At 45.9% G+C, this 22124-nt stretch overlaps 1 protein-coding gene across 8 annotated transcripts in view; it reads left to right on the top strand.

Annotated features, from left to right (window-relative positions):
* NPAS2 (neuronal PAS domain protein 2) overlaps positions 1-22124 on the top strand; it is a 178118-nt gene that overhangs the window by 30844 nt on the left and 125150 nt on the right. The window contains exon 1 of one of the 8 annotated variants that reach the window (XM_084752942.1): positions 13284-13305. The exons of 6 other annotated variants lie outside the window; for them this stretch is intronic. The gene's annotated coding sequence lies outside the window, so the exon portion shown is untranslated. Of the gene's footprint in view, positions 1-13283; positions 13306-22124 lie in introns of those variants that run through there. One more of the 8 variants, XM_084752938.1, reaches the window with a different exon arrangement.

The following is a 22124-nucleotide window of genomic DNA, read 5'->3' as shown; positions in this document are numbered from 1 at the left end:
TACTTAGGAAATAGCAACGAAACAATTTTATGGCTGGGGATCACCACAACCTGAGGAACTGTATTAAAGGAGTGCAGCATTAGGAAGGTTGAGAGTATTGGATTGGTAAGTGCATCTCTGTGCCCCATTTCTGGCACAGATGCATTTCTTCTCTCTCTCTCATACATTTGTATCATTGCACATATATATATAATAAACTACCTACAGCAAGAAGAACCATGAAACAATCAGGAATTATATAAATGTTGCATTCATATTGTTTTGGCTATTTGTATTTGATGACCTTAAAGAGAACATTTTTCCTATCATGGTAAGTCTAAAATTCTGAATGTAAATCAATATCTATTATATCTCATCTCTATCAACTTAAAATATCTATCTATACCTAAAAACATCTTAAATCCTAAAAAAACTAAGCTTAATCATAAAACTAAACTATCTTCAACCCCATCAGAGACTTGAAAAGGAATAAAATTAAGTATCCGAGTAAACAGGAAGTGCAGGTTAGCAGCTTCCACAAGGAGAAAATGACAGGGTCAGTTTGCTGCCTGAACAGTCACCCTAAACACTCATAACGCTGGGGCATCTTCTTCAGCCTCTGGCACAATATATCTGACAGACATATGTGTGAGTTAGGAACTACTTAGGACTTGCTTACCCTGTCTTGGAAGTGTTTGGCCATTGACTCTGCCTGCATCCGAGCTTGCCCATTCTTAGGCAGAATTCAGTCTGTGACAGAAATGAGAACATTTTGCCCAGTTGCTGGTTTGCCACATTTGAAGCCATCTCCATAAGGAGGTTCTTTGATGCTCATCATCCTCTTTGAGGTAGCCTGGGTGTTGCCAGGAGTTAACCTATCTTATCGTCAAAGAATCATTAAAACAATATAAACCTCTTTAAACAATATAAACCTCTTCTGTAGGACTCTGGGGTTTTTGAAGACCTTATCTAACTATCTTACCGTATCTATCTGTAGAATCCTATTTGTCTGTTACAGCTAGGATGTATATTCTTGTGATAAAAATAGACTAGTAATTGACATAACCATGATTTGGCCAACTAACAATTATCTTGTATTACTTAATTATCCTAAGCAGCCTGCAATAGCACTTTCAAAGTACTAGGAGTAAGCCTTGTATTATAGTTGAGTTATATGGGAGAGTAGAAATCTACATACTATGTGTGAAGAATAATCTTAAATTTGAATTCTATACCAATGTATCAAAATTAACCTTATTTTGCATCAATATACGAAGTTCTATACCAGTGAATTTAAAATAACCTTGTGAGTAACAATTAAGGCATTAAGTTGAGAAGTAGATTCAATAATCTACTTTTTGTCCTATCATCCCAATACATTTCTATATTCCCCTTTCTTTCTTTTCAACCCCTATCTCCAAACCTAGGGAAGAAAGGTAAGGGAAAAGAGAGACATGCCAGAGTCCAACCTTGATTTCTCGCTGAATAAGACACTAATACCTTGTACACAGATGCATTTCTGTGCCCATGCTTCACTCCGGAACTCAACTTTCCTGCGGTAGCTGCCCTAATTAACTTTGGCTGTTAGCTTGACAAAGCCTAGAGTATCTGAGAGAATTGTCCAGATCAGATTAGCCTGCAGGCATGTCTGTGGGGGAGTGCCTGTATTGTTAATTACCCCAGCAGTGCCCAGCCCACTGTGGGCAGCGTTATCTGTCCCTCAGCAGGTAGTCCGGTGAGCCAGCTAGCAAGCAGCATCCTGCCTGTCTCTTTGGTTCTTACTGTATTTCCTTGGCTGTGATGCGAGCTCCTTGGTTGGTGGGAACCCCTTGTGGAGTCACAAGCAGGCCTGCCCTTGAGCGTCCGTCTTGCCTTCCCTCAGTAATGGCTGAGATAAAGAAACCCTTTCTTCCTCTAAGTTGCTTCTTGTCAGGATATTTTATCACGGCAATGGAAATGAAACTAGAACGGTGTCACCAGGTCACTTGTTTGCCTTATAAACATACTTCTCGTGCCTATTTTGTGATGTGTACCCTGAACTTCTTCCTACATCTGAGGACTCGGGCAGCCCCTCCTCATTGACAAATAGACATGTTGCCCGATGTGTATTCAGATGTTATTGGTAATAGGGCTGCTGAAAAACTGGTTCTAAAACACCCTTTTCTTTAGGAATCTAGAAGAAACGGGCCTGGGCGAAGACTCTGTGCATACCACTCCATGTGGTGGTTTGAATGATCTATGGCCCTCACAGGCTCACAGTTGCTCCTCACTGGTGCGCTAGTGGGGGAGGCAGAGGCTCGCTGGAGGAAGTGTGTCATGAGGTGGGTCAGAGCGTTGCCCCTGGGTCCAGGCCATGCTCTCTGCTTGTTTTTGTGGTCTCTTGGCTCCCTACTTCTGCCACCTGTTGCCATGCCCCTCCACACCATTATAGACTTTTCCCCTTAACCATAAGCTCAAAATAACCTTTGCCTCCTGTAAGTTACTTCTGGTCACACAGCAACAGAAAAGTAACTAATAAGCCTTGTAACTGTGAGGCTCTGAGTTCAGATGCAGTTATGTACGTCTATAATCCCAGCCCCATGACAGTGAGACAGGAGGCTAAGCCAGCGGGAAGCCTGGAGCGGAGCTGCCCTGACTTATAGCAGCAAACCAGAGTCCCTGTCTCTCTCAGGGATGAAGGAGAGGACCAGTACCCAAGGCTGTCTTCTGACAGCCACACACGTGCTGTGGCATGTACATGCTTGGACTCACACAAGCACGCATAGACACTTGTACACATGGCATATGCATGCATATACAAAGATTTAAAAAGAAGGAAAAGATTATACAGGATTTTGTTGTTGTTGTTTGGGTGTTGTCTTTTTGGCACACGCATTGCAACTCAGAGCCTCATCATGCTAGGCAGACACTGGATGGCTCCCCATTTCTGAGTGTGCGTTAAAAAATATGTGACTTACTCAGATTTCATCAGTCTGTCTGCATGCTAGGCCTAGACCAAAGAGTGACATCAGCCTTGTTTCTGCATTAGTCAGCTGCCTCTAGACCAGCGGTTCTCGGCTTTCCTAACGCTGAGACCCTCATGTCATGGTGACCCCTAACCATAAAATTAATTTCATTGTTACTTCATAACTGTAATTTTGCTACTGTAATGAATCGTAATGTAAGTATCTGATGTGCAGGATATTTGATGTTTCATCCTCCCAAAGGGGTCAAGATCTACAGGTTAAGAACCACTGCTCCAGAGAAACAAAACCTAGAATACATGTGCGCGCGCGCGCGCGCGCACACACACACACACACACACACACACACACACACACACACACACAATGTATAATTGCAAACTTCGGCCAGCTCAGTCCAGGAAGCCAGACACCTCAGCACTTGTAATCTGGCACAACAGACCCAGAAGTTCCCAGTGGAGCTGCCAGTGTTGAGTCAATGGCAACTGAGTCTTCTTTCCACAGATGCTAGCGGGAGCCTCAGACACTCTTACTTGGGCAGCCACCAGCCCCTTGATGGGTGTTGCCTATATTTGGGGCCCCCAGACACTGCCCTACATGCAGTCTTCTCTGGAATTGCACTCACAGACAACACAAATACGTCATCAACTAGCCGGCCAGGTTGACGGCTGAGAGTGGCCATCCTAAGTCCTGCCCATGAAGCCTTTGCTGTCACTTAGAACTGTCTTATCATAAAAGCCATAGGCCGTCTGACTCAGCCCTCCCACTCACAGTGCTGCCTACACATATAAAACCGTGACAGGGGCACCTGAAAAAGAAAGTAGTCAGCAGGAGCTGTTATTTCAATTCTCTCTTGCTCTTCTCGTTGCCCAACATTGCTTCCCTCCCTTGGTCTTTTGTGTTTACTTTTAAAAGCTACAGAGAAGAACGTATCGGCTCTGAGACGCACCCTTGCTTGTATTAATTACTATAATTACCTTTCCAAGCAAGGAAAGCATTGGTCAAGCTGAAATGTGTCTGGGTGAGTATCTATTTCTGGTTGTCTGTGTGTCCCCTGTCTTTAAAGAGAGCAGCCTGGGGAAGGTGGGGCCGGGAGAGCCAGGAATGCTGAGCAAGGAGCTGTTCCAAGGAAGTCAGTGGAGGCTCCCAGGACCGAGCATAAAAATTAATTACAGAAAAGAAATACATGATTAGCGTCACAGCTCACAATAGGTCCCAGTGTGACTATTATGTGAAATTAATTACTCCCTACTCCACTTTCTAAAAATCATCTTCTCTGTTCTATGAAAATAGTCCTAACTACTGGCATCAGTTGCTTTAAGGGTCATCACTTTAAGAGTTGCCCTACTCGCTCTGCAGTAGTGCTTGGGTTTAAATATAGCAACCCTAATCTCTGAGAAGATCTTCCCCAAAACACGTACATGTTTGGTAAAACAAACAAACAAACAAACAAACAAAAAAACTATGTCAAATTGCAAGGTTAAGTTCTTGGAGGAAACAAGGTATTAAGAATAAAATAATAAAATCAATTTGTTTATGCAGAAAGACTGTCTAAGAATAGAGACCTGGGTGTGTCTCTGCAGGTGAGAGCCTCTTACCATTGGGCATTGGACCTTGAAGATGAAAATGAAATGAGCGCGCAGAGCCCAGAGCTTTTAGTAATGGTTCTCAACCTCCTTAACGCTGAGACCCTTTAACACATTAGTCCTTGCTACTCTGTAACTGTAATGTTGCTACTGTTAGGAGCCATAATGTAAATGTGTCTGCTCTGTAACACCCACGAGGGGTCACAGCCCACTGGTTGAGAACAACTGGCTCATAGGCTTGCAGGGAGGGGGAACTTTGAATGGCAAACTGCAGAATGTGATCCGTGGCGAGGAGCTTGATCTAGTAGTCTAGGGCAGAGGACGGAGCATTTAAGCTGAGACCTGAGTGGCAGAGAGAGGCAGGGGAAGTTTTACCCTCGGAAGAGACCACTAGACCTCATGAGGGCTGGAGGGACAAGTCACTGGTGATGGGCACTTCCAGAGGGCCGGGGTTCAGGTCCCAGCACCCATGTTGGCCTGCTCACAGCAGTCTGTGACTCCAGCTCTAAGGGACCTGATTTCCTCTTCTGGTCTCTAAAGTCACCTGCACGCATGAACACAAACCTCATATGGACTGCACACACGTACTTTAAAAATCTTAAAATAGGGGCTGGAGAGATGGTCCAGTGGTTAAGAGCACTGCCTGCTCTTCCAGAGGTACTGAGCTCAATTCCCAGAAACCACATGGTGGCTCACAACCATCTGTAATGTGATCTGATGCCCTCTTCTGGCTTGCAGGTGTATGTGCAGGCAGAGCACTGTATACATAATAAATAATAAATCCTTTTTTTAAATCTTAAAATGATTATGAGATAAGATAAAGGGAAGGGTGACTCAAAGAGCAGTTGGGGTTACAGGCATCTGATGTACTCTGAAGTGTCTTGTGCTGAAGATGCCTCGGAGCAGTAGCCGATGTCAGCTGGTTAGACAGGAAATTTTTTTATTGAAAAATGAAATCATTCATATTACATCTCATTTGCTATCCCATCCCATGCATCCTCCCATTCCTCCCTCGCTCCCGCTTTCACCCCATTCCCCTCCCCTATGACAATGACTTAGGGTGACCTCCTCCCCCTGAATATGATGCTAGGGTATCAAGTCTCTTCTTGGTAGTCTGCTGTCCTTCCTCCGAGTACCATCAGGCCTCCCCATCAAGGGACATGGCCAAATATGGGGCATCAGAGTTCATGTGAAAGTACTGCAGAACAAAAACAAGGCAGTTTGAAGCACTACTCACTCAGGAGGACCTGAGGTAAGGTCCTTCAGGCTCGGGGGCACACATGACTCGAAGAGGTAGAGGCAGGTGGATCTCTGAGTTTGAGACCAGCCTGGTCTACACAGTGAGTACAGGACAGCCAAGTCATCACAGAGAAACCCTGTCTTGAAAAACCAAAAAATAACCCCCACAGAAAGCTACATAAACACACAGTTTCTCTTTCAGCTCATCTCCAGCCAGTGTCCATTGATCCTTCTTTGAGGCACCATCACTGTAGTAGCTGCCCAGTGACACATTTCTAACCCGCCTTCCTCCTCCCTGCATTGTAATCTGGAAGAAGGAAAGGGACCTGATGTCTCCCGCAGTCACTCATCCGTTCATCCACTTCTTTAAATCAGCATGAATGTATGGATTCCTGTGTTATTCTGTATGCTGTAATTACAACTTGATTCCTATGTTACCATATTTTTCAGACTATAAGACACACCTGACTGTAAGAGGCACCCAGTTTTTAGAGCAGTAAGACAAGAAAAAACAGTAAAAACAGCAATCAGACCATAGGGCACACCCTAATTTCCCCACCACCACCACTTCTGGGGGGAAATAGTGTGTCTTATGGTCCGAAGAAAACAGTATTATATACACTATAACTAAACTTTGATGCTCAGGTGGTCCCTTACTTGACTTGTGAGAGCCCTTCTCCGCTGACCTCTGATGTGTCCTCATGGCTCTTTGAACATATATATGGCGCTGTAATCCATCCTTGCTCCAGCCCTACCATCTACCAGGTTCCTTTTAGTGATGAGCTGTATACCTGAGGATGCTGAGCTGGAGAGCAGCCCGAGCGGCTTTCAAACTGTTTACTACTGTGACTGCCTTTGAAGGTTTGTTGAACGGACTCACAAAGCTTAGCTGAAGCACAGGACGGCCGCTTGGGCTGGAGAGTGATGGTGTGGAAGGAAACTATAGCCAATTGTAAGGTGGGTAGGAAGCCAGAGCCGGCAGAGTCTCGGTGGACGGGATATGGCAGTGGGGGTGGGGCTGGAGGTGGAGATAATAAACAGAGAGAAGGAAGAAGCAGGTTTTGACAGGAGTGATCCAGACTTCTAGTTTGGGCCCGTGAGCCTCAAACGTTGAATGGTAGCCAGGCCGTGATGGGAGGGGGCAGTGGGCACAGGAACCTGGGCCTTAGGCAAGCCCGGGCTTGAGACTCTTATTTCAAGGACCAAGCCTTCCTGTCCCCAGGTTTTGAGTCAGGTCCTCCTGAGTAGTGAGTGCTGCAAACTGCCTTGTTTTCCTTCTGCAGTACTTGGCAGATACTTGGCATTTTCACAGTAGATTTTAAAGGCCTGGGCCCCGTTTTCTGGCTGTGGCCCTTGCTATGTTTATCGAGAAAGAGGAATATAAATAGATTAGTTTCTTGTATCATCTCATGATTACTTAACTCCAGTACAGTAGAGAAGGCATCAAACTGTGTTTGTCACATTGTATATGTGTGTGCAGTGCTAAGAACACAGCATGTATACATGGGCATGCGTGTACCCATATGTAGCATTAAAACTTTTTGCTATCAAAGATACATTAAGAATATTAAGATTAACAGAATTCTTCAGAACAGACAGGGGGTGGCTGGAGAGATGGCGCAGCAGTTAAGAGCACTAGCTGTTCTTCCAGAGGGCCTATGTTCGATTCCCAGCACCTACACAATGGCTAACAACTTCCTGTAACTTGAGAAGGCACAGCATCCACACAGCGCGCAGACATATATGCAGGCAAACCACTTACAACCATATAACCAAAGTAAATAAATCTTTAAAAAGTAAAACAGACCAGAAGCTGGAAGGATGGCTTGGTGGTAAAGAGCACTTACTGGTTTTTTTCAGAGGACCTGGGTTCTGTTTCAAGCATCCACACCAGGTGGCTCACAGCAGCTCTGTAACCTCGGCTCCAAGGGACCTGATGTCCTCCTCTGGGTCCCATGAGCACCACACTCATTCACAAACACGCACAAGGACATGCATACATGCATATAATTTTAAAAAGAGTCTTCACTAGGTTGAAGAGATGACTCAACAGTCAAGAGTATTTGTCACTCTGGCAGAGGACCTGAGTTCACTTCCCAGCACCCACACGATAGTTCACAACTGTCCCCAGTTCCAGGACTCCAGGTCCAGGACATCAAAAACAGTCTTCTAATCTCCATGGGCACCACACATGCATGTGGTACACACAACACACACACACACACACACACACACACACACACATGCATGTGGTACACACACACACACACACACACATGCATGTGGTACATACACACACACATGCATGTGGTACATACACACAGACATGCATGCGGTACAGACACACAGACATGCATGTGGTACACACACATGCATATGGTACACACACACATATGCAGGCAAAGCACTCATAACCATACAATAAAATAAACAAATCTAACAAAACTGTTTATTCCAACCAGCACCGTCTGACCAGCCATTTACATAAAGAAAATATTTTTTAGACCATATTATTGATTAAAGTCTATGACAGATGCTGTCACTGCAACATTTCTACATCCCAGGCGACTGTCAGAGAAGAATTCGCCTCAATCCAGGAGGATGCTACAGCTTGAATTTGTCAGAACATGTCCCCATAGGTGTTGAGCACTAAACCCCAGAGTGGCAGTGCTGCTGCTTGTAGCCCCCTTAGGGAGTTGGACGCTGTGGAAGGTGGTTGGGACATGGTGGCATTGTCCTTGGAGGGAATTGATGATGGCCTCAGGGAGTGACTCAGCTCTTACAAGAGTGTGTGTGTTTGTTTGTGCTTGCTGTTTGTGTTTGCTGTTTGTGTGTTTGTTTGCTATTTGTTTGTTGTTTAATGTTTGCTTAGCAAAGCCACTCCACATGCTTAGTTTCCTGTACACAACCACTTCCCTTTCCGCTTCTCATCCATGTTGTGATGCAGCTGGGGATGGTTTGCTAGATGCTGAGTAGATGGGGGCGGGGTCACCTAACCCTGGACTTTCAGAGTCCAAAACTCACCAGAATAAGTCTCTTTTCTTTATAATCTATCCAGATGTGGGCACTTCTCTATAATATCAGAAAATGGGCTAATAAACCAAACCAAAGCCAGACCAGCCGCTGAGTCGACACCTAATTCACAAACACGTAGTGGTTCAGTCACGAGACTTGCTTCTCTCAGGCTGAAAGAGAGAGAGATTCAACGTTCACGCATCCGGCTCAGTCCTCTCAGTGGATGTAGGTTGGTTGTGGCATTTTGGGTGGAGTTTACTGAGTAAGTTTCTTTTTCTAAATGAGAAGCAGCTGGCATTGATCAGGTCCCAAGCTGCACTGGGAGTGTTCAACGCCGCTTGGTTTCATTCTTATTTTAAATCGAGGACTGCCATGGCCATATCCCCACAGTGTAGATACTTAGACACAAGCTGGTGGGTAGCCAGAGCTCGCTCTATGCATGGCTGGAGGTGAGCTGTGTATAGGTTGTGACAAGCCTCCCCTACACCTAGCACATGCATAGGCTTTGGCCATGTACTCAGTGGGTTTGAACCAAAGCTGTACGTGGAAAGGCACAGGTGAAGGTCACTCCTAGTGAGACTCCCTTGTATAGACTCACTGTGTGCACCCCCAGCTGATGCCATCATCACATTAGAAACATCAGCTCTTTAGGCTTCGACCTGCCCCACCTGCTGGCGGCATTAGTACCAGCTTATGAAGAGCTTGCTACAGTTAGCGAGGACTTGGATTCACTTCTCTATCAGGGACCATAGCCCGTGAAGAGCCGTGTGATGATGGCAGCGCCCCCTTGCTCAGGTGATCTGATGCCTCTGAAGGCCTCCGTGGAACTGGCATGCCCCTCCAAACAAGAAAGCGAGCACAAGAGATTAGATTAGAACAAAACTGACATAGCACGGTGAGGAAGTGACCATGAGTGCCTACAGTACTGGGGGGAATGGGGAGATGGGCAGGGAGGTCACTTTGATGTCTATCCATCCGTGTTCCCAAAAAATGACCCCAGCTACCAAATGTGGCCTCCCCACAGCTTGATGGTTGGTTGGTCAGTTGGTTTGGTGAACACCCCATGTGCCTACTCAGGAGTCCTTTTCTCAATGACTGATTGTACTGAGAGGGAGGGAAAGGATGAGGATGTGAGAGGGAGGGAGAGGATATCCTGGCAGGTACAGAAACGCCTGTTTGGCTGCCCCACGCACACACTGCACCCTGTGTTCGATGCACCGTTTGCTTCTCTCAGTATATGAACCCCACCGCTAACTTCTGCTGCGGAAATACATTTAATGGGTCAGGATGGTATGTGAATGACTTTAAATAGTGTTTCCATTTTTTTTTTTATCCTACTATCTAAGCACTGGGGTGGGAAATTATAGATGCTGACGAGATGCATATTTAAATACTGCTAGACCAATTTCACACAATGGTGAAGAAATGTTTTGTGCCAATATTTTTATCTCTTTGTCATTTTGATCGTTTTTATTTTAGTCTTTTCCATCTGTGAGCTCTAATGGATCCTGTTATATATGTGATGTATACGGAACTCCTTGGATTCTATCTCACAATGTGACTGCTGATGTATTACTGCTCTATAGTATCCTCCATAGTGTAAACATTCAGCTCAAAGCACGTGTCTACTTGGTACCCTGCTGCTTCTGAGCTGAAGACAGTTCCACACATGGATGAACAAAAACATTTCCCAGTGTACTGAGAAGGGGTATGTTAGCTGAGATAATCAGCTTATAAAGAGAAAGTGTTTATTTTGACTCACAGTTCTGGAGGTTTCAACCAGCAACTGATGATTCCCGCTGCTTTTGGGGGCCTCTGGTGATACAGTTCAGCATAGTACACGCAGGAAAATAAAGCCACTCACCTCATGGCCACGGTGCAGAAGAAAAAAAAGCCCAAGGTCCCATACCCATCTTTAATAGCGTGTCTCCAGTGAGTCCTTTGGGGCTCTTACTGAACCAGCCCACCGCCCACCAGCGAGGAAGACGTTCTAGTAGGCCCTACTTCTCAGTAGCATGAGGCAGGGGGATGAGGCTTTTGTGAGTCATTTAGGATCAAAGTCAAACACCCACAGAACAGTGAGAGCGCCGTGCTGCAGTCTGGGCAGAAGCTGAGCACTTGAGCAACACATCAGTAGCTAGAGACTCAGCAGGAAGTCAGTTGGTTAAGATCAGTGTTTCTCAGTCTGTGGGTCACAACCCCTTTGGGGGTTGAACAACCCTTTCCCAGGGGTCACCCCACACCATTGGAAAGCACAGGTATTTACATTAAAATTCATACCAGTAGCAAAATTATAGTTATGAAGCAGCAACAAAGTAATTGTGTGGTTGGTGTCACCACACCATGAGGAAACTGTGTTTTAAAAAGCTCAGTGTTAGGAAGGTTGAGAGCTACTGCTTAACATTATTGTGAGTTAGCATTAGATCTCTTCAGAGGTCGTAAATAGTTCAGAGCATATATGGAAAAACCTTTTTTTCCCCCTTGCTTGGCTTGTTGGTTTGTGTGTTGCTTGTGTTGAGAAAGAAGACTCATCTGAATGTCAGAGCAACATTTTGTGCTATTGTATCAGTCATGTGTTCAATTAACTTCCAAGCCTTGGCAGTCGATGGAGATAAAATATTAGGAGTATATCCAAATTGTTCAAAAATGTCCTGATAGTTTCCAAAATAGTGTCATTTAATGAGATTCCATGCCTCCTAAGAGACTGCAAATGAAGCCTCTACAACATTTAATTGTGATGGTTCCAAGCTGCGTTCCATTTGATCAGCCAACAAGTCTTTGGGATAAATAACACCATGAGAAGCCTAATTTGGGACACACATAACATGCCTGGCTTTGAGACCAAGGAGCCATTTCTAAGGCACAAGGATGACACCACTAACCAAATGATTGCCACCACTTTCCTATGGCCCATACATCTATATAACAACCAAAATGTGGCACAATAGTTTATAGTCTTGGTTTTAAATTAATATTTATTTTTTGTGTATAGGTATTTTTATTGCATGTATGTCTATACATCACATGTGTGTGGTGTCCATGGAGGTGAGGAGAGGGGAGTGGATCCTCTGGGGACTGGAATTGCAGATGGTTGTGAGCTGCCATGTGGATGATGAGAATTGAACCCAGGTCCTCTGGAAGAGCAGACAGTGCTCTTAACCACTGAGCCATCTCCCCAGCCCCAGTCTTATAGTTTATACAGTGATGGATATTCCCAGTGAGTGCACTGGTTTGAAACCAAGGATTTAACCATGAAAAGTTGAAACAGAAGCATTAGACTGGCTTGTCTCCGCACCCCTGGCATCTTCAAAAGTTTTGAGAGGAGCATTTCTGCATCTGAAGCAGGCTGAGGCAAGAGGATGGCAAGTTCAAGGCCAGCATGGAATCTATAGTGAGATGCAATCTGAAACAAGGAGGAGCAGAAGAAAGGGAGGGAGGGAAAGAGGAAGAGGAAAATGAATAAAAAGCATTGAGAATCCCATGTGTGGATGGTTGCCATCTTAGAAACTCAAAGTGAGAAAGGCTTTGAGTGTTTGTTTATTCCTTTTCAAGTAACAAGTTCATTTAAACACAAAATAACTGTTTCCTAAAACAGTACAATTTAGTTAGGATGGCATCACTTTAATTTTTCTAAATCTCTTTAGTGTCTGGCTTTCAGAGGCAAACATCACACAGTGGTAACCCCTGGGAACTCCCCTGCACATTCATGAGAAAATTGAGATCCAAAAAGAAAAACAATGCCTTGTGTTATTATGAAACTAAAGTGGAAAGAGAGACTAGTTTTGACTTCTCGCACTGCAGAAGTGATCACAAGTGACCTGGACCACATCCTGGAAATCGCCAACATAATACTCATTTGAACCAGATAGTCTTAGGCGTAAGAACCCTGAACCTATGAAAACTCTGCTCTTTGAGCCAAGAGTTTGTGGGAGGGTGCTCTCTACCTGCCTAAGCTACTGTTCTGTATCGGGACGCCGCCTCCGTTCCTCTGCCAGCCTGACAATGGCTCCTACTTAGCATCTGTGTGTGCCTAGGCTGGTGTTTCCCACTCACTGTTGTTCCTTGGGTGACTCACATAGTTCCTGTGGTCCGATGACTGGTGGCTAACATCTACTCTGTTGGACATCATTTTTAAACTCAGGTAACCTGGTCAAACTCTTCCTTCCTGCCTAAGCCAAGAAAGCAGCTCCTGGACACCCAGGACCAGCCTTTTGACCTATCTCAGAGAAGAATTTGGAGGAGGAACAACTTCAGTGTCTGATGCTGTCACCCGAACCTCCAACCCATGGAGCTTCCATTAGACTTACAAACTGATGTTCCTCTGCCCAGAACGATAACATCTGGCTTTGAAGCAAAGGCATTTTGGTTTGGACCAAACTGGAAGGTGACATTGGGAGCAATGCTGAAGAAGGGCTTGGACTGTCCTAGCAAGATAGGCACTTGTCTAGACCCCGCCCCCAGCCCTCACGTCTGCTGCTTCTGGAACTGCAGCCGGAGACCCGCCTCTCAGCTGATTTCCCAGGGTGAGCCTCCAGGCCTCCACTCTCCTCTCATGGGTGGGGAACACGTGCCGCTCTCTTGGGATTGTTCTCAGTGTTCTTTGCTGAAGTCTACCTGTACCCTGAGTGAGGATGAAAAACAGAAACTCCAGTGAGTGCTGAGATGCAGGCTTGAGACCAGAAATGGAAAAAAGTGGAACAATTGCTAATACAGAGAACTCTTTCTTGCCCTCTGCTTCTCCTCAGACACTCCTAAGGAATAAGCTACCCATGAGTCCCTTCTGTGCTGTGTGAGTTCATTGCCATATTTGTAAGAAAAATGTTCCGGAAGAAGAGCTTGATGCATCTTTCTTTCCATTTTTTCTAATTAAATTAGTTCTTTAATAATTCCATACTTGTATATAATGAATTCTGGCTTCTCAGAGGGCTTCTTTCCTCTCTCATTTCTCTCCACGTCTATCTAACCCTTTCTCCTTCCTCCTACCAGGCTCTTCCCAGATTCAGGACTATCAGGGTGTTTTTTTGTTTTTTTGTTGTTTTTTTTTGTTGTTGTTGTTGTTGTTGTTGTTTTTTATGACTCAGTAACTGTCTGGCCATTGGCTTAGATCTGTGTGCTGGAGTCTGCTGGGCTTGTAACTAATGCAATGACTTCCCTCCCTGAATCCATCAGTAACAAGTGGTCCAGCAGTGAGGGGTGGGGCCCTGAATCCCTCCTCCATCCATGCCTGGCTGTCGCCCAACAGGCATGTCTCTTTGTCCACCAGTTTCCAATGGCATTATGCTGCCATGTGGCACACAGGGAAAACAATGAAAACATGAAAGGCTTTCTTTGTAAAGTGCATGTCTGACCTTGAATGTGGGTTGACTAGATTGCTCACTTGCCCAATATACTCTATGCCACAAAGTGTTGGTATCTATTCCCGTGTCACAAGGAGGGGCAAGAGAACACAAATGTAGCATCCTTATTTCTTCGCCATTTTTCAGAAGGATCTACCATGTTTTCCTATATTCCCGACACAGGTCTATCTATAAAAAAGCAAAGTTCATCATTCCAATTCTACTAACACTTTAGCCTGTGTGTGTGTGTGTGTGTGTGTGTGTGTGTGTGTGTGTGTGTGTGTGTGTACACTCATAAAATACACAAAGCAAAAATGTGCTGGACCACTCAGAAAATCTCACAACTCTATGATGGTCTGGCATATCTCATCTCACAACTGATATGACAAAGCACACGGCAATTTGTTAGGATTATAGAAAACAGCATTGGAGGCTTTATTTGCTGTTTCTTTATTTTCTCCATCCAGGGATCTGAGTGGAATTGGAATAGACCATGTTTATTCTCTTTGGTGACATGAGACATACCATTCTAAAGTCAGGTCTTTGCAGCTTAATTTTCTGTATAGTCGATGTAAGATTTGGTCACTTACCAATGAGAGAGAATTTGAAAAGGTTTCTCCAAATTCTCTTATAAAGACCAAAAAGCTACTTTTTAGGTGATTGATATATTTTACTGCTTTTTATTGAAAACTGTTACTTCTTCTATAATTCTGTATTCTACTAGGCCTCTGATACTAGACTTCTATAATTCTACCTTTGCCTTATGCATTTTATAACGTATATACACACACAGACCACACAGCCCCTACACACACACACACACACACACACACACACACACACACACACAATAAGTAACCTATTTTTTAAAGGCTTCTGCATATGCGTGCATCTTGGGGATGGTGCAGATGTGAGGATGAGAATGGCCCAGAGCTCAGCATCCCATAGACTGAGAACAGGGCAGCAAGAACAGTGTTCAGCATGGTCCCGCCCTGTGTGGCTACTGGAACCAGTGCCTGGGAGGAATGGACGGGGTTGCCTTCTGTTAGTTTTGCAGACTGAAGGCTGTTTACTTTGGCATTTTAAACAAAGATTTAAAGTTTCTGGAATTTTCCAGTCACCTGGTCTCTTGTTCAGATTAAGCAGTGTATACTTTTTATTGCCTTAAATGCAGAACAATAGCTCAGTGCATAAAAGCTTCCTCAGGGCTGATCTTCCCATGAAGTAACAAAAAGGAAGGCGAGTGAGGGGAGGAAAACCACCCACATAGAGTCAAGTATCACAGAAAGCAAACTTCAGGCCACATGATGCCAGCAGGGAGACTGTGGGGACAGGTTAAAGCCATATGCAGTGCACCTCAGAAGTGAGGCCTCTTATGTTATTTTTAGTGCCAAAAGTGCTACGAATCCTGTTTCCTCACCACACCGCAATGGATCACATCATTTGCTGTTCTCCTCATTTGCCAGGACAAACTTTTCTGTTTGAGTCTCCATGATCAGCAAGTCTCCACAGAGGCCACAATCCCCAGGTGCTGAGGCCTACTTTAGGCCTCAGCTTTCACTGGCTCTGTTCCTGTCTTCCTCATGACTGGGACTTGAAAGGCAGGCATGTGGGAAATGCAGGTTGATTCTGCAGCCTTCCTCTAGGGTGGAGAGGGCAGCGCTCACTCCGGAAGTGAACCCTGTGATTGCTTTGTGGGACTAGGAGGCAGTGAGGTGAGGAAGTTTAGCTGCGGTCCTGCCCTATGCTTCTCTTCAAAAGCTAAGAAGTCTTCAGAAGAACATGAAGCAAAGGGCCTGCCTCTTTCTCCTTTCAGTGGACTTCACATTCCAGCCCTTTCTGCTGTAGCTGCACGTCACAGTCTCCACCCATCCTGAGGGGTTCAGGGGCCTGAGTCTTAGCTGCTGCTGTAAGATGAATGTGGTTCTCAAAGCTCGTGAGTTGCTGAGTCTATAGACTGGTGGTACCTGGAGGTGGGGCTCTGAAAGGAGTTTCTTCTAGGGCTGAACGAAGGTGGGGCCCCACTGATGCCATTTGTGGGTTTGTAAGAAAAGAAAGACCTAAGCTTGCACCCTGCACTCCATCTTACTGGGTGATGCCCTCTACCATGTTACGGTTCCAAAGGAAGATCCTCACCAGGCGCTATGCAAGCACTGGCACAGTATTCTTGAGCGTTTGAGTCTCCAGGACCATGAATCAAATAAACTTCTGTTCTTCATAAATTACCAGGTCTTGGGTATTATGTTATAGAAACAGAAAACAGACTAAATAGCCGCTCTCCGCACAACTCCACTGCCCCAGCCTTAGTCACCGACTTTCCATCTGTTGCCATCCACAAAGGTCTTCATTGAGAACCTCACGTGTGGTTGGTGGGGGAGGGGAGCCTCGTGTATCCCAGCTGCTTGTTAGTTCGCTGCCTGTGGTGTCAGGAACTCAAGACGGAAATCTGTCTCTAGTCATCTCACCGCCCTGGCTCCCACAGCCGACCATGAGACAGAATCCACTGGGCTGAGGCCCTAAGGCGAGCAGAGCACTTATTTACTGCTGACTGCAGATGCACACAGGTGACCTCTGCTCCCAAGTGTTGAGGGCAGGGGTCCTGTGAGAAAGAGGACCTAGATCCAGGAAAGGCAGCTGATCTTCTGAGACCGGGGAAAGGACAGGAAAATGACAGACCATGGGGAAAACGAACTGAAGAGGTTTGGCGTTGCATGAGGCCCCCACCTTCATAGATCTAACGCATCTGGATGACTCTAGCTCAGCGGTTCTCAGCAGTCCTAATGCTGCGGCCCTTTAATATAATTCCTAATGGTGACCCACACACACACAACCAAAAATTATTTTCGTTGGCTACTTCATAACTGTATTTGTGCTCCAGTTACAAATCATAATGTCAATATCTGATATGCAAGCTGGTCTTAGGTGGTCCCTGTGAAAGGGTCATGTGACTTCCAAAGGCACCAAGACCCACAAGTTGAGGACCACTGCTGTAGCTCATCGACAAGTAAGAGTTGTCCCATCCATCTACCCTGCTGAGGCAGACAAGGTGGTGTGAGATCCAAGTGGGAACAGGTCCATCCAAACTGGTTAAAAGAAAATTCTGTGGCAGTGGGTTTAGAGACAGATTTGTATCCCTGACCAACTGAGCCACACAGGGCCACACAGCATCCTCTCCTCTGAGGTGGTCTCGGCAGCTGTGAAATGTGCACGGGCTTCCTAGTTTGACAGCCTCCTGTGAGTGTTTCCATGCCCATTTCACACAGCCCTACATTCATAAGGCATTTGCCTCTCCTAATTATCATTACAGACTTCAGTAGGGAGTCGAATGTGATATGAGCCTTGGCACAGGCAGCCCTTTGTAGCTGCCTGATCATCTTCAACTGTGAACCTTTTGATTTCATCCCATGAACTGTCTTGAAAGCACACCAGAGACCTTACTTGTACCATACCAGGGACCAAGTGAAACAGACCTCAAACCATCAGCATGGCTGAATCACGGAAGAGCAAGTGTTAGCTGTGCTATCATGGTTCAGAACGTAGCCGTGGTGCATGATACAGCCAAGCCCAGAGTGCTGTATCTAGAGGTCTTCTAGATGGTTCCTTTGATTGCAAAAACCAGTGAGAGTTACCCAGTGTCTGTGTAGAAGGTTCTTTGGCAGCAGCTTAGATACTCCTGGTGACCAGATAGCCCCCAGAAGCCAGAAGTCATAGTCCACTGACTTTGACTCTAGGGGACACTGGAGAGGGGTCAGGGGAGTCTAGAGGGCTGTTCTAGAGCCTCAGCAAAGAACCCCAGGTTCAAGGAGGGCAACCCACCACGAGACTCAGGCCCAGTTGAGGAAAGCCTATCTCCCTGACAGCAAATGAGCATGCTGTAGACAAAGTCCCAAGCCTGGGCAGCTAACGGTCTTTGTAATGTTGGCCAAGAGGACACACACAGAGAGACACACACAGATACATGCAGACACACACACACACACACACACACACACACACACACACACACACACACACACGGCCACAGAGTAGAAAGAAAGCTGAGAGAAGAAAAGGCTGGGTGTGGAATTTCTTCTTCTGAACAAGTACTTGGCTTTGGTACCAGCTGAGGTGGCCTTGAAGGGCACACCAGGTTCAGAATGTGCACTTCCGGTTCCCTGCCTGGCCAATCAGGGTAACTCCCTTATTTGTTGCAATTCCACAGACACCAACTTGGCAGACGCTCATTAATAATGCACTCTAAGGGAGGGCCTGCTTGTCTGAAGTTCATCCAAGCCTGTGTACTACACCCTGGGTTTGAATGCCCACCAGTTGATCTTTTAATACCACAAATTATTTGACAAAATGCTTTCAAAATGTTTTCTTGATAATGCAGTAGTAAATGTCGCTGGGGCACATGTTAGAGACAGGGATAATTTTCTCTTTTGATGCAGCTCTGTGATGTTTTGTGGCATGTGTTTAGCATTTGTAGCATGATGTTGTGAGAGGCATAGAAAGGAAAAAGTCACCATTGTAAGGCACGCTGGCATAGCCATCACCTCACATAGTTATTTTCTATGTGTGACAAAAAGCAGTTAAAGTCAGCTTATCTAGAAAAAAATACTGTATGCGACACAATTTTACCAAATATGCCTGTCTTATGATAGATCTTTTGAATTGTTCCTTTTTACACATCTTCTGTCTTCTTTGAACTATATGTGCCCAGTCCCCCTATAACCTGATAATCAATGTTTTATTCTTTTATATCTAACACCCTCTTTAAAAAATTCCCACAAATAAGTACAGCCTTGCAATGTTTTTATTTCTATGTCTTCCTTCTCTTACCGCAATATCCTCTCCATCTTTCCATGTTGTAGCAAACTGGGGGCTTTCTGTTTTCTATCCAAATAACATTCCACAGTGTGCACATACCACCTTTCTTTACCTGTTTGTGTAGATACCAGGACTGTCTGCGTATCTCAGCTATTGTGAACAGTACTGTGGTTCACAACAGCTGGTGTGTGTATGTGCATGTGTGTGTGTGTGTGTGCATGTGTGTATGCATGTATGTGTGCATGTGTGTAGGTGTGTGTGCATGTGCATGTGTGTGCATGTGTGTGTGTGCCTCTGTGTGTGAATGCCTGTGTGTGTGGTATGCTCGAGTGTGTGTGTGTGTGTGTATATATATATATATATACATATATATATATGTGTGTGTATATATATATATATATGTGTGTGTGTGTGTGTGTGTGTGTGTGTGTGTGCATGCGCATGTGTGGTGCGCATGGTGTGCATGGTGTGCGTGCTGCTTTCAGCTTGTTTTGGGAGACTGTGCCTAGAAGGAGAGCTGCTGAGCTGTAGTTCCCTGGTAAATAGTACAAGTTCATGTGTTACATTGTTGTTTTCCTCTGAATCTATAGGCATAATCTCTGTTTAGGAAAAGAGAAATCACAAACAATTTAACATTTTAATAGGTAAGGGTGAACTGTAGTCATTTAAATAAAAGGAAGAATCGTGCGCTTGACTGTGTGTAGGACAGAGTGGCATCTCCACCTGTCATGGCTTAAGCATGGTCCCCAGAGGCTCATAGATTTGAACGCTTGGTCACTAGGGAGTGGCACAGTTTGAAAGGATTAGAAGGTGTGGCCTTGTTGGAAGAAGTGTGTCCCCGGGTTTTCAAAAGCCCATGCAGAGGCCAGAGTCTCTCTCTTCCCACTGCCTGTGAACCAGATGGAGAACTCTCTGCTCCTTCCTCAGCACCATGCCTGCCTGCGTACCTGCGTGCCTACGTGTCTGCCTGTGTGCTGCCTGCCTGCCTGCCTGCCTGCGTGCTGTCTACCTGCCTGCCTGTCTGCCTACGTGCCTGCCTGTCTGCCTGCATGCCTACCTGCCTGTTTGCCTGCGTGCTGTCTACCTGCCTGCCTGTCTGCCTACGTGCCTGCCTGCCTGTTTGCCTGAGTGCTGTCTGCCTGCCTGCGTCCCTGCGTGCTGCCATGCTCCCACCATGATGATCTGAACTGCACGCCAGCCCTGATTAAATGCTTTCCTTTATAAGAGGTCACAGTGTCTCCTCATAGCCATAGAACACTGACTAAGACAGCACCCTTCACTCAGATTCTGTAAAGTTGAGGCCATTATTGGAAGATGCCTAATTGCAAACTCATGGTGGCCAGACTGCTTTGGAATCAGCTTCCGCATCCTGTCACCTTTCTCTCGTGACTCCTGCCACTCCAAAGCTTCCCGTTCCCATCCCTGACCTGGGAACCCGTGAGATCTCTCAAACCCAGGGAGGCCTGGCTTCCCCGAGCATCACCAGACCAACATCCTCCATGCCTTGGTTCAACTTCACCAAAGAGTACCACTTTTTTTTTCCAGTTAGAAAACACCTGTAAAGGTCCAGGCAGCTGCTCCAGCAGAGATGCCTGGGCTGTAGCCGAAGGCTGGGAATAGCTGGGGGCCTGCCCTCCAGACCCCTAGTCCCACCACCGCAGTGACACTGAGTGCCTCCAAAGATCGTGTGCCAGAGAATCCTCACCACTCAAAAAGAGAGGAACAAGTGAAGATGAGAAGCAGAGCTGGGTAGGAGGGGTCAAGGTCACTCTATTCCCATGTCTGTGATGCAGCCTAGGATGGCCTGAAGGGAAGAGCATTTTCCATGGGAACTAATAAGTATTGGTGAGAATATGGAGAGATCACAACACTCAGGCATTGCTGGTGGGGGTGTAAGATGTGCAGCCAGTGTGGCAAACACTAGTTCCTTAGACCACAGAGTTGTCCTATGACACAGTGATTCTTCTCCTTCGTTTGCCCCCAAGAGGAGTGGAAGACCCGGGCCACAGAGAGAGAGAGAGAGAGAGAGAGAGAGAGAGAGAGAGAGAGAGAGAGAGAGAGAGAGAGAGAGAGAGAGAGAGAGAGAGAGAGAGAGAGAGAGAGAGAGAGAGAGAGCGCCACATGCACACATAAGCCCAGGTCCACACACACACACACACAGAGAGAGAGAGAGAGAGAGAGAGAGAGAGAGAGAGAGAGAGAGAGAGAGAGCGCCACATGCACACATAAGCCCAGGTCCAGAGAGAGAGAGAGACAGAGACAGAGACAGAGACAGAGACAGAGACAGAGACAGAGACAGAGAGAGAGACAGAGAGAGCTGCATGCACACATGTCCCTAGATGCTCCGCTCATCAGAGCAAAAGGGGTGGATGGATGAAATGTGATCTATCCTTCGGATAGATTAATCACTCCTTAAAAAGAGAAGGAGACCTAGCACAATCTGTAGTAGGGGTGAATGTTGTACCAGGATGCTAAATGCATAGCTCATGACCATAGGTCACATGTCATGTGCCTGGAGAAGGTGGGCCTTACTAATGGATATAGGGCTTTCTCTGGGATGATGAAATGTTTGAAATGAGAACAAGCTGGCCTTTGGGTCACACTGTGACTGCTGCCAGTGGTGCTAAATTGGGCATTTTTAAGATGGCGAGTGTTGGCATGGGATCACCCTGATTAAAACGTTATCCTCTGAGCTGCCAGTCTATGTGGTGCTGGGAACATAGTCAGAAGCCGTGACTAGATGCCTTGAGGGGAAGGAGCAATGGTATTTTGCCTCAACATGAAGAAGTTTGTACTGAGTACAATGAGCAGACCAGGCAGAGGTGGCTAGAGAAAGTGGCCAAGCAACTCCCTGGACAGTGCGGACCCTGGGAGCACAGCTGGATGCTGATGACAGTACACGCTGGGGAGTAGCAGCTGTCCCCATGGCTACAGCCACTGATGCCCTGGGCAACACTAAAAAACAAACAAGCAAACATACAAACAAAAGCATGAGCTCTACCCAGGGATGTCCGTGCCACTGGTCTAAGGCACTGTCTAGTTATCCAATTTTAGGCATCCTCATCCTAGCTGTTGTAGTCACCTTGATTGATAGCCAGGGAGCTGGTTAAAAATGGTCCTGGGTGACTTGTGTGAGCCAAAGTCCTTTATATGCAAGATGCTTTGAATGACCTGTTCTCATGTTAGTGTGTGTGTGT

This window comes from Acomys minous, assembly GCF_964271855.1.
Source record: "Acomys minous genome assembly, chromosome: 13".
Lineage (NCBI taxonomy): Eukaryota > Metazoa > Chordata > Mammalia > Rodentia > Muridae > Acomys > Acomys minous.
The sequence above is the reverse complement of the archived record's forward strand: the minus strand, read 5'-3'. Positions and strand labels throughout refer to the sequence as shown.